Below are 13,541 nucleotides of genomic sequence, written 5' to 3' on the forward strand. Positions count from 1 at the left end.
GAGAGAGAGACATTCGGGGAGGAAAATGCTCAGTTCTTCCAGTTTTTTAGGTGAGGGCCACCAGGCCAGCACAATCTGGATACTTACACAAATATGTGCTCATTTGTACTCACTGGCTGGTGGGCCCTGAGGGAACATGGCATGCATTTGCATTTATACATCTCTCATGCTAAAATACCAACATAGGTTTGCAGACGTCTGGAGAGAACCTGGAAATTTCATTTAATTTTATATCTAGAAGGAACCTTACTTGACAACCTCCCATTTTTCTCAAGGGGGCCAATATAGAAATATGACTTGGATTTTGGAATCTTTTTCTTTTCTTTTTTTTTTTTTTAAAGATTTTATTTATTCATAAGAGACAGAGAGAGAGGCAGAGGGAGAAGCAGGCTCCCCGCTGAGCAGGGAGCCCGATGCAGGACTCGATCCCAAGACCCTGGGATCATGACCTGAGCCGAAGGCAGACACTTAACCATCTGAGCCACCCAGGCGCCCTTGGAATCTTTTTCAAGGGAAGCGGGTGATAAACAATCACGCTTTTTTTCTGTAACATCCAAATTACACTAAAAGCAGCAGGGAAAATAGAACGCATGTACTCTACAATCAGTTCCCTCAATTCATTCTTTCATAAAATTCAGAGTGCTGGAGCATCACATCACTGCATCTCACCAAGAGTACCACGCGTCACTCTAACGTTATTATGAACTCATGCCTTCCTCAACCCCCTGATTCGGCCACCCACCAAGAGTATGTCTGACCAATGGCTAGCTTTTCTCATTCAGGGACACCCCACCCTTAAAATGACCTACTTTTCTTTTGTTCTTTGGAATATTTTTGTGATGCTTTTGTAAATCTGCGTTCATCACTAATTTTAGTTGAATGAATAGGGAATTAAACCAGATTAGAAGTCCCTAGCTAATGTGGTCCCTAAAAATACATCAAGGATATTAGAGAAGGGATGATGACCACTATTTAAAAAATTCGCCTGGCATGCTGACGCTTCTCTTATTGGTCCCCTTGCTTGAAAAGTAGGGGGGTTACATGCGCACGGGAGTACAGGAAATGGGTGTGCATCTGTGCAGGCTGGTTGGGTTTTTTTCGTGCCTGAAGAAAAGTGAGTGGGAAATTATGAGCATTTGTAAAAATGCAGGGCTTATTATTTCAACAAATTGCATTTCAGCCTCCCAGTCTTGGCACTACAACATGATTGATTCAGCTAGATCAGATACCCAGAGAGCCAGGCCCAGGCCTTCCTTCTTCAACCCCAGAGGCACATCAGACAGAGGGAAACACTGACCCTGTTGGTTCATAAAAAGTTAGTGCTTGACATGTTAAATCAGAAGATACCATATGAAATGGGAACATGGGTATAATACGGTAGAATTGTTACCAAATGGGTGGATTCCAAGAAGGATAGAGATATTATCCAAACTCTTCCACTGCTATTTTTTAGTTGAGTGAAAATAAAACTGAAGTCTAGACTAAGGCATCAACTGATCATCAACTCCATGTTGTTATGAATTTTTAGAAAGCAGCATATTTTAATCACAAATACTTTATGGCCCTATTATAGGGAGAAGCTTTTTTTTGTTAGATGGATTTGTCCCATGATAGCAGGTGGAAAAAGAAGCTCAGTGTTGCAGTCAAATGTTATTTTTTTTTTTTAAGATTTTATTTATTTGACAGAGAGAGACACAGCGAGAGAGGGAACACGAGCAGGGGAAGTAGGAGAGGGAGAAGCAGGCTTTCCGCAGACCAGGGAGCCCGATGCGGGGCTCGATCTCAGGACCCTGGGAGCATGACCTGAGTCGAAGGCAGACGCGTAACGACTGAGCCACCCAGGTGCCCCAAATGTTATTAAAAGGTTAATGGTCCAATCTTGGGGTGATTCTGACTGTAAATTATCTCTCATCCCTCATCTAGTCTTCCAGTTAGCCAGGCTCCTTTATGGAACTTTAGTTCCTGCTTAGGTTTGTCCTTGTAACTTAAAAACTACTTTTCCCTCATGCTTTCTCCTCCAAACTAAAGCCCTTTTCTCCTCAGTGTTGGCTGCTTTAAACACAACAGAAGAAACACAATCAGATAAAAGGAACTCATTTGTAAGACCTTTCCATGTCACTGCATTTTGAAAGAGGATATTGGTTAACCCTACCCCAAACTTCTAAATCATGCCCCCTAACATAAGACTGCCCCCTCTCCTGTTTCATGGCCATTACTAGAATAACAATGACCAGCACTTTTTTTTTGAAAGGTTGATGTGTCTTATCAGAATTATGTCTCTCGTGGTATTTAACTTGTTAATACAATGATAATAATTTAATAATTACAGTAATAATAATAATAGAAGTGAGGGAAAGAACACATACTCATCAAGCACTTTCCATACATTAGGCAGCTAATGCCGATTATCTCACTTAATCTGCACATTTACTCCCCTAACTCTATGGAGTAACTATTATTCCCATCCTTTTACAAAGGAGGAGAATCTGAGGCAGGGAAGAGTTAAGTATGTCCTGAAATTCACACAGCCGGTAGGAGGCAGAGGCAAAATCTGAACTCAAAAACCCGTATTCTTTTTTGTATACTCTGTTGCTCCATAATTTCAACTCAAGAAATATTTATTAAGCACCTTTGAGGTACACAGCACCACGTTAAAATTTTCCTAAGTGGGTAAAACCCATAGTGCACTCAAACAAACCAAGGTCCAAATCTTGGCTCTGCCACTTACTAGCTGAATCTTTACTCTCACTTACCTTGAAAATGGGGATAATATAAACCCCCTGGAATTTTTCTTAGGATGAAATATTATGATGTTTGCGAACAGTAATCACTAATATTAAATGAGTGTTTACTATGTGCTAAACACTGTCCTAAATCCTTTGTGGTGTGAATTCATGTAATTCTCTCAACAATCCTATCAGACACTTGCTATTTATGAGGAAAAAGGCACAGAGAGGGGAGGGCATTTGTCCAGGGTCACCCAGCTGTAAGCAGCAGTGCTGGGATTTGAACCCAAGCAGTCTGGCTCTAGACTCATCTTAACTACAGTGCTATAATGCCCCTCTGCCTGGCACATAGTGAGCACTCAATAAGTAGTAGCTTTAAAAATGTTTCCTTTCTAGGGATACCTGGGTGGTCGAGTCAGTTGAACATCTGACTCTTGATTTCGGCTCAGGTCATGATCTCAGGGTTGTGAGATCAAACCCCATGTGGAGCTCCATGCTCAGCAAGGAATTTGCTTGTCCCTCTCCTTCCCCCTCTGCCACACCCCCCCAAATAAATAAATAAATAAATAAAATCTTTTAAAAAATGTTTCCTTTCTAGGGGCACCTGGGTGGTTTAGTCAGTTAAGCATCCAACTCTCGATCTCAGCTCAGATCTTGATCTCAGGGTCATGAGCTCAAGCCCTGCAAAGGGCTCCACGCTGGGTGTGGAGTCTACTTAAAAAAAAGTGTTCCCTTTCTAAATACAAGGAATACAATTAAAACAAGCACATGAATCTTCATAATGTAAGGAAGATTGTTACTCAGGAGACCAAAAAAGCAGAGGAAGTCTCTCTCAAAAGAAAAGTCTTCATAGCATATAAAATGGACCTTAAAAAATAGTCACCATTTTGTCAGAAAAGGATGAAAAAAAGGGCATTCCAGGTAGAAACAGAGTCAAAAGCATAGTTGTGTTTGGAAAAGATGAACAATCTAACTTGATCTAAGCAAAGGTTTCAAAGACAGAAAAGTGAAGTGAGCTATCCAGGTCATGAAGAGCCTTCAAGGCCACGTGAGAGGAATCTGAAGGCAATTCAAGAGGCAATAAGGAGGTCATTGCAATCATGCAATCAAGCTACAGAAAATTAATTAATCTGGAAGTCGTTTTTTGCTGTCTGTACCTGTCTCTCTACTTTGCTCAATGTGTAGACATGCCAAATAAATTCATCTCTTCCCTCCAAAAAGTTAAAACATTCTGGTAGTTATCACAAGGGAGCCTTGATTACAGTGGTCGAGGAATCTAAAGGTAATTCAAGAGGCAATGGGGGTCATGGAAGCTTTTGATAGGGAAGCCATGCAATCAAGGCCAAGTTGTAGAAAATTAATAGCCAAGATACACAGAATGAAGTAGAAAGAGGATATAACTGATATTGATAACTGCTGTCCATATGTTCCGATTGTTTTCTTTACACATTCTCAAAATTTAGGAAGAGCGTTACCTGAACTTAATCACTTAGTAGCTTTAGCAGACCCTGGAAACCATGACAAGATTGCACTTGAGCTGCTGAACTACCAAAACAATGGGGGGGGAAATTATAGACCATGTGAAGTCCTGTCCTCAAATAACTCTCATTTTAATGGGAGTCATGAACTAAGTTTGGAGAATTGGGCTGATTATATTTTTAGCTATCATTTGTCTCTGTTATCTTTCAGTTCTTAGAAAACACACATAGTAGTAAACAGACATGAAATTAGCTACTGTCTCTGGCTGACCAGGTTACAACATACAATCTATACGAAAAAAGCGATCCAGAGGGGAAAATGCAGCTCAGTCCTGAAATTATGCTTTTACTGTCAGATATGCAGAGACAGATGCAAAAGGCAGCGATGAAAATGTTATCTGAGCATGTTTTAATATAGCCCCAGAGCTTCAGAAGTCATATCTGCTGTGTGTGCCCATCTTGTGCTCTGTTCGATGTGTATGCACGTCCAATAAATTCATCTGTTCCCTCCATTTTGTTTGCATTCGGAAAAAAAAAAATTAAGACACCCTGGTGCATATCACAAAAGACCAGGCAAGGATGGCAGCTGAGATGTTGACAGCAGTCACACCTGCATGTAATCTCTGTCCCAGGGGATTAGTCTCTAGCTCAAACCACATGCTAGAATTAAGACTGCCTAGTAATTTCACTGGTGTACCATTCCAAAATCCATGGGTATATCGAGAATATAGTGATTTATCATCACACATCTTGATTTCTAAGCTTAGTCACACCCTTCACAGCATGGTTATCTAGTTTCACAGCTTTTCCTTTCTGAAACCACAGAAGGAAGGGGTTTGTCTTCCTCTTGTAGCTATTCTTCTGGACTATATCAAGCACTCTAAGCCAAATGTTAGGCAATGGCTGCCCATTATCCGTTGGCTATGTTTGCTTCTTTCTTGTTCCCACAATGGAAGTGATTTGCAATACAGGATATACACTCTGTTTGCTAGCTACAAATTGTAACAGTAGCCAGAGCTAAGTTTTATTCACACAGTTATTCACAAATTAAAACAACACACACGCAGGGCAGGGGGAAGGTGAGGGGAGTTAGGTGTCTAGAGTACAAAAGAGAAGAAGGTATCACTCTCATGGTCATGGCTTACACCCCTCACCCTCGTGCTGGCTCTGGGTGCGTGCACAGATACACACACCACAAAACCCAAAGATGACCAACTATTATATAAGTAAACAAGCCTAAAGCCACAGATCAGGTCTGTTCTGTTCAGGTCAATGTTTAACTGAGCGTGTTGGTCCACTCAACACTCTCCAAGTGTTCGCATCTCACTCAGAGTCCCTCCACCAAAGTCCTTCTGGTGGGTCACAAGACAGCACATGACCTGTCCCCCAGACCCCCACCATCTCGCTACAGCCCCCTCACTGTGCCTGGAACACTCCCAGCACATTCCTGCTTGGGGTTGCAATGGCTGCTCCCTCCACCTAGAACACCCTTACTGCACATTCTCACATGGCTTGCGCTCTCTCCTCCTCTTTGTTTAAATGCCATCTTCTCAACAAAGCCTTCTCTGATCTCTCCCATCCTGCCCTTTCTGCCCCCTACCACCACCCCTACTTCATTTTCTCCAGAGCACTCATTACCATATGATATTCACTACCTAATTTACTTATATTTCATAAATACCGTTTTTACATAAATGAAATAACACAACTCAAGATGTATGCTCCCTCATAAGTTCCCAGTGGCAAGGATTTTTTTTTTTTTAATGTTTTGTGCAATGCTGCATCTACCACTCCAAAATAGCAGGTGCTTAATAAATTTTTGTGGAATGAATGCACTGGGTGCTAGGCGGACAGGTTTAAGCAAGATATTGTTTTTACTATTGGGGTGATAACAGTATCCATGAATATTGCTCCCCAAATAAAGTAAAGCCTGCCAAATTATCTCCACGAGGGGCTCTGTCAGTCTGGTGATGTTGTTAACCTTATTAAATCAATATCAAAACTTCTTTAGAAAAGCCAATGTAAACACTCTCCATAATAAGTGCACATATATGCATAATCTAGTTTAAGCAGAATACAAAACCCAAAGAAAGACTAGGAAATATATTTGAAAAGAGACAGTTTGGAACGTTAAAATGTTGTTGATAATATTCTCAACAAAGCTGAAGGCAGAGCACATCCCTTTAGCCATAGTTCATGTTGTCGATATTTATGACCTCCAGAAGGATTCTGCTAAATTTTAGAAGTATATTGCATATGATAACAATTCCCAATAAAACATTTTCTTCTGGCATTCTATTAATGAAATATATTTCCACTAAATGTCATCCTTTTTTTATGATCTCATCAATAGGATAGTAAAAAATAATTTTTCAAAATAAATGTGTCCTAACTGGCATTAAAGTCATATTTTACAAATTTCACTTAGCAGCCCAACATCAATTTTATGAGAGATATTTTCTTTTGCAATGAATAATATAAAAGTAGAAACCATTGTGCTTACCATAACACAGCCAATAAGTGTGTAAGAACCTTCTTTCCCTTACTTATCCATCAATGCCTCCTTTTTGTAATTGAGAAAGATGTTGTATAATTTGACTATCATGATCCCGAAGACTGAAGTGCTTGGTGGAGACCCTTTCTTTACTACCAAATTCATTCTGATTCCAGAAAGAAAAATGTTCAGGCACTGATGCTTTGCTGCAAAGTCAAGGAGCTATATGAGGTAAAGAAGCACTCTTCTGAATGGACACTCAAATAGGCAATCCTCATTTCCCAAATTTGCATTTCCTCTTTGCCAAATACATCTTTGGTATTTTTTGTTTGTTTGATTTACAGCAAAAATAACAGTAGGAGGCATGTAAAAAAAAACACAAAAAAACCAAGGAGATGATGACATTTTGCTGGTTCTTTCTACTCTATACAACATTGGCATTCAAAATCTTTTATAAGTTAGAAAGGATATTCTTATGTTAAGCCTTATCCATCAATGCATCCAAATAAATACATCCAGCAAACCTAATGAACATCACATGACCCTTTCAAAGAGCAAAGTAGGCTCTCTGTTAGTTTTATGTTTGGGATCCTTGACCCAAATGACCAAATGACCCTATAATCATCATTTGAAATGGTATAAGACAACCAGACTCAAGAAGGACGTTCTCCTTTCACTAACAAACTTCTCATTGCTGTTGTCTTGAAAACACCCAACCCATCACAGACCTCTCAGAAGTTCCTGGTAAACTAGGAGTCACCTCTTGCAAAAGTGAAAGTGATAAAGAGCCTAAAACTTCAGTGCCATGACTCACAATGACAATCAGCCCCTTCCCCAACCCCTCTGCCCAAGTAACATTCCCTAAGATGCTTCCAGACTCTGCTCCTGTGGGCTGAAACCCCAGCTGAGAGTTAAGCATTACAGGAATTGAGTCAAAGTAAAATTGAGTCATTGGATTTGGAAATTCATTTTTGGTTTCAGGACTTGGAAGTGGAAGAGCCTTTCAAGGTCATCTAGGGAACAGAAAGGAATAGGGAATAGGGCTCTAAGAGGGGGTCTGATATATGCTGTGCCCATGATCACATCACATAGCAGGAGAACAGAGCTCAAGGAAGAATGCAGGTCCCCCACTTCATCACCAATCCTTCCATGGGTTTGTACTGCCTGTTGTAGAGGGCCTGCCATTTGGATAATTTTTAAGGGGGCACATTTGGAGTCAACCTTAAAAAGAATTAATTTTCAGATTTTTTTTTGATGGAGTGTAATAAGAGACCATGAATAAGAATAAACAATCCAGCCTTTGAGAAATATATCGGCACCAGACTATTCTGTGATGATCTTGTCCTAAAAGCAATTGATCTCTTGCTGTCAGTCATTCTGGGGAAATTAATCCCAGAAGATGCTATGAGGTTGGCTTTAGATGAAGCAAGGAGAAATAAACATTTTTTCCTCAGGGCTAGAAGTTGTCTGTGCCTTGGTATAAATGAAGGAAATGTCTGTAACATTTTCTAGTGCTGAAGAAATAAGGTGCTCCTAGCTGGGCAGAGACTGAGTGGGGGGGAGGGAGGCAAGAGGCAGCACAGGGAAGAGCATAGGGTGAGTCAACCACAGAGGAGTATTTGAGGTCTTCCCTGGACCATGCTCATTTTCCAGTTTCTCTGAACTATCAGTAAAGCCTCATTAAAAGTTACAGTCTAATACCTCTGACTGTTCTAAAAAAAAATCTCAACAAGATATATGCACAAAGATGTTCAGTGTAGCATAGCCTATTAAAGCAAACAAGCAAAGTATCTATCAATAAAGGACTATTAAATCAGGTACAGGTACAACCATGTGCGTGAACATCACGCAGTCATAAAAATGAGCTATATCTGTATGTACTAATATGGAAAGATCTCAAGATATATTATGTAAAAAGGCAAAGTGGTTTTTTTTTTAAGGAAGTAGGCAGGTAGATCATAGTTTTATAGGTAATCGATGGATTGATTTTAGTGTCCTAGTAAATACATAACTTTTTTCTAGAAGAGAATCTCAAGAGAATATAATAGTAGTTCCTTTAGGGGGTGGGGACCTATCACTTCTCATTTTGTTATTAAAATTTTTGTTTGAATTTAAGTATATGTGTATATTCCTTTTTTATGTCAAAAAGACTTTCTCTGGATGGTTAAGATTAGAGATTTTAGGATTAAAAATGGTTCTATTTTTTATTTTTTTTTAAAGATTTTATTTATTTATTTGACAGAGAGAGACACAGCGAGAGAGGGAACACAAGCAGGGGGAGTGGGAGAGGGAGAAGCAGGTTTCCCACTGAGCAGGGAGCCTAATGCGGGGCTTGATCCCAGGACTCTGGGATCATGACCTGAGCCGAAGGCAGACGCTTAATGACTGAGCCACCCAGGCACCCCTAAAAATGCTTTTAGTTAGTTTTCTGGACAGATGAATGGATAAAGATATGGTATATAGGTACAATGGAATATTACTCAGCCATCAAAAAAATGAACTCTTACTGTTTGCAACAACGTGGATGGAACTAGAAGGTATTATGCTGAGCTAAGTCAGGCAGAGAAAGACAAATATCGTATGATTTCACTCATGTGGAATTTAAGAAACAAAACAGATGAACAGAGGGGAAGGGAGGAAAAATAAAATAAGACGAAATCAGAGAGGGAGATAAACCATAAGAGACTCTTAATCATAGGAAACAAACTGAGGGTTGCTGGAGGGGAGGTGGCTGGGGGGATGGGGTAACTGGGTGATGGGCATTAAGGAAGGCACGTGATGGAATGAGTACTGGGTATTATATAAGACTGATGAATCACTAAACTCTACCTCTGAAACTAATAATACACTATATGTTAATTATTTTTAAATAATAAAAAAAAGCTTTTAGTTAGTTTTCTAAGTTACACCTTGGTCTTGGTTATGCCGTGGTGAAGAGCCTCTGGCCATGCTTAGCTCAAACCAGTTCAGGGAGACTAGTGGCCAGATGGGCAGGAGCGGGAGAAGTGACCAGAGGCCCCCTCAAAACAGCAGTTCCCAAGAAAGTTGTGTACACCAAGGCAGCAGGATTTTAGCCAAGCTGGATGTTTGAACATAGCCTTCTCCTAGACCCACGGGAGACAATGCCTTAGGATACTCTTACAAATAGCTGAGGGACACTGTGAGGGGGGCTAGGACAGCTGAAATGCAGCGGGCGCCACAACATAACGAATGTGTACCCCAGCACCCCTGCCCCATCCTGGCACCTGCTGACGGGTGGGAATGAGGAGGGTGGGTGTGAGCAGGGGCAAGGGGAGAGGTTCAGGATGCCTGGTGTACATGTGACGTAGTGAGACGGAATGCACGGCCAGGAGCAGTGACTGCCCGCCACAGCAACCACATCGACGTGCCTAGGCTCACTCCTTCTAGGATGCAGCCCACCGAAGAACACGACGCATCAGGTTAGAAGCTGCACATCAAACACTCCCTACCCAAGTGGGAAAAACACAGCTGTGTCTCGGTCAGGTTTAAGAGCAGAAGCATATGAGGAAATGAACTTCCAAATCATGCCCAACTTACAGGAGTTCAGCTCGAAGTACTAAGAAATTTCTGGGACAAAACCTTCTCCAACCACCCCCATCACGTGTCTGTCCCACCAAGCTGTGGACTGCGTGCATGGCAACCCGTTTCTCCCAATGCTCTCAATAACTACTTAGTAAACATGTACTCAGCTTCAGGTTCTCAGGTGGGCTAGGATCTGGGAAAAGGTGTGTAACACGTGGTCCTTGGCTCCTCAGAATTTACAGACAATTTTGCTCAGTTAACAGACGCCAAAGTGGAAGAGTCTGGTGTTGGGGTGGGGGAGCATAGCTGTTGGAGGATAAGCAGAGTTATACCACCACGTTTGAATTATGTTTATTAGCAGAGAAGTCAGGGCAAAAGGATGCCTCCAAAGCAAGGCCCTGATTTAATCAAAGGGATTCAGGGAACCAGGGCAGGCTCATCTTCAAGAGACACGAGTAGGATGCTCACTTAGAGCCAATGTTCTGAACACCAGTGAATAAATACCCTTTACGCCTTTACACAGCTCTGCTGTGGCAGGAGAAAAGGCTGAGCTAAATGATTTCGTTAGCCTGCCACTTCTGGCCAGCTCTCCCTGCTCCTTTGTCACCTTTTCCAGGAGTAGAACACTCCCACCTTGCTACCTCTCTTTCTACGATGAAGGTGTGCCAGGGTCACAGGAAGCCTGATGTGAACCTTAACATAGACAACCACTTAGTGTCCTTCCTATAACTGTCTGGAAAAGGGTTCAAGCCTCAGACCAGACTAGCCTAAGGAGTGTGAATGTTCCAGAAGGCAGGACATGACCATGACTTTCCAATCACAAAGGGATATCAATCCCTGATCCAACGTGGCCTCTTGAGGCAGGGACTGTGCCTTACAGTCTTGCTCTATACCCTTTGGTGCTGCAAACTCTCCCTACGTGTTTATGGAATGAATAAGTGAATGCCATCCTCACGACTTGTCCAGCCTGCTTTGTGCAGAGAGTAAAACTTCAGTGAGGCCCTCAGGTGATCTCTCACACTAATAACGCTGTCAAAGCACTTGCCAAGCTTTCAAAAAGGCCCTTGGTGGGATCCCATGCCTGTCTCTGCCTCTTTCCTTGTTACCTGCTGGCTAGACTTTTCTGGTGCAGGAGGCCGGGTTCAGGTCAGCTCTGCTGGTGTCTTGTGAGCACCGCAAGCCAGAATGAAGAATGTGGTATTTTTAACCACACAGAAGTCTTTTATTTTTATGTAGCTAAATGTATCTACCTTTCCTTTTATGACTTTAAGGCTTTGTATCCTGATAAACGGTCAGGAGCCTTCTAACATTCTTGGGTCATAAACCACCTGTGTCTTCTTCCAGGTCATCTATTGCTTCATTTATTTTAGACTTAATTACTTAATACATTAGGAATTTATGTGCATATGGAATAAGAAAGGGGTCCATACTGACTTTTTCTAAACAGCCAGTTGTACCCACATTATTTAAGGAATAATCTCTCTTTTCACACAGATCTTAAAATGCCACTTTACGGGGCACCTGGGTGGCTCAGTTGGTTAAGCAACTGCCTTTGGCTCAGGTCATGATCCGGGAGTCCTGGATCGAGTCCCACATTGGGTTCCCTGCTCAGCAGGGAGTCTACTTCTCCCTCTGACCCCCCCCCCTCATGCTCTCTCTCTATCTCATCCTCTCTCTCAAACAAATAAATAAAATCCTAAAAAAAATGCCACTTTACTATAACTAAATTCCATAGAGATGTGTTCGCTGATCTTTTTCCACGACTCGATTTTTTCTCCAAACTAAATTGGTTTAATTATTGTAGTGTTGGGCGCCTGGGTGGCTCAGTCGTTAAGCGTCTGCCTTTGGCTCAGGTCATGATCCCAGGGTCCTGGGATCGAGCCCCACATCGGGCTCCCTGCTCGGCGGGAAGCCTGCTTCTCCCTCTCCCACTCCCCCTGCTTGTGTTCCTGCTCTCACTATCTCTCTCTCTCTCTGTCAAATAAATAAATAAAATCTTAAAAAAAAATTATTGTAGTGTCATATCATTTTAATATTCAGTTAGGCTAATCTGTCTTAATTATACTCCTGTTTCAGAAATTCATATATTTCACTGTGCAAAATGAAGAACAGTACCATTTTGCCATATCTCTTAAAAAGAGTCTGCTGGTATTTTAATCGGGATTTCCCTTCTTTTATAGAGAGATTTAGGGGAAACGAACATTTTTTACAAGATGGTGTTTTGTTATCCAAGAGCACGGTAGCTCTCTCTAATGGCTTAAACATTTCATGTCCCCTAAGGTAATTTTTAAATTTTCCTCATAGCATTCCTGCATGTTACACTTCACTTCAAATGTCTTCTTCTTAATGCTTACTATGCTTAATTACCATTTTTTAAAATTCTAATACCATGCTGTTTCCTGTTTTGGAATACTTCTCTGCCACTTCTCCATTTTGCAAACTCCACTCATTTTCCAAGGCCCTGTTCCCATATCACTTGCTTGTAAAGTTTTCTTTGGCCCAATATCCACCAGGATGGACCAATGTCCTTCCTCTGTGCTCCTTCAACATCTTACATGTACCACCATCACACCATTGGCCCCTTGCAGCTTCTGTACATAGCTCGCTCACCTTCCCTAGTCGGAGAGCTCTGTACGTAGAGGAGCTAGGACCCCCCACTCCGCCCACCCGCCTAAGCCTGGCTCATAGCAAGCACTCAGTGATTACATCAAAGTGAATGAGTGAATGAATGAATGAATGAATGCCATATGCTTCTTCCTGTTTCAGTAGCATTTTTGCAGTGCTAACGATAATGTTGATATATAGTAAAATTTGCAACAATGTGATAACAGGTTTTTTTCCTTAAACACAAGCCATGTTTAAAAATGCAGAGAATTATCTCATGAGAAATCATAAATAATCAAGAAATAAATACTAGATACATTATTTTCTTGGCATATATTTCAGCCTAATATAAAGAGGCAGTGTTATGGTGGGTAGAGCATACTGTGGCTTTAACAAGACCTGAATTTAAATCTTGGATCAACCACTTATTAGCTAGATAGTCTCAGGCAAGTTACTTCTTCTCTGCCTCATTTCCTCTGTCTGTAAAATGGGCCCAATAAATGTCCTCATAATAGAATGTTTTGTCCAAACAGAGTGCTTGATTTCCTGCTCCTCAAACCTGCTGCTTCTATACTCTTCCCCATCCCTCTGTAGGTCCTAGCTCCTCTACTTACAGTTAATTACATGCCATACTCACAAGTGCTAAGATGAAGAAGAAGAAGAAGAAGAAGAAGAAGAAGAAGAAGAAGAAGAAGA

Source organism: Neomonachus schauinslandi, chromosome 6, assembly GCF_002201575.2.
Source record: "Neomonachus schauinslandi chromosome 6, ASM220157v2, whole genome shotgun sequence".
Classification (NCBI taxonomy): Eukaryota; Metazoa; Chordata; class Mammalia; order Carnivora; family Phocidae; genus Neomonachus; species Neomonachus schauinslandi.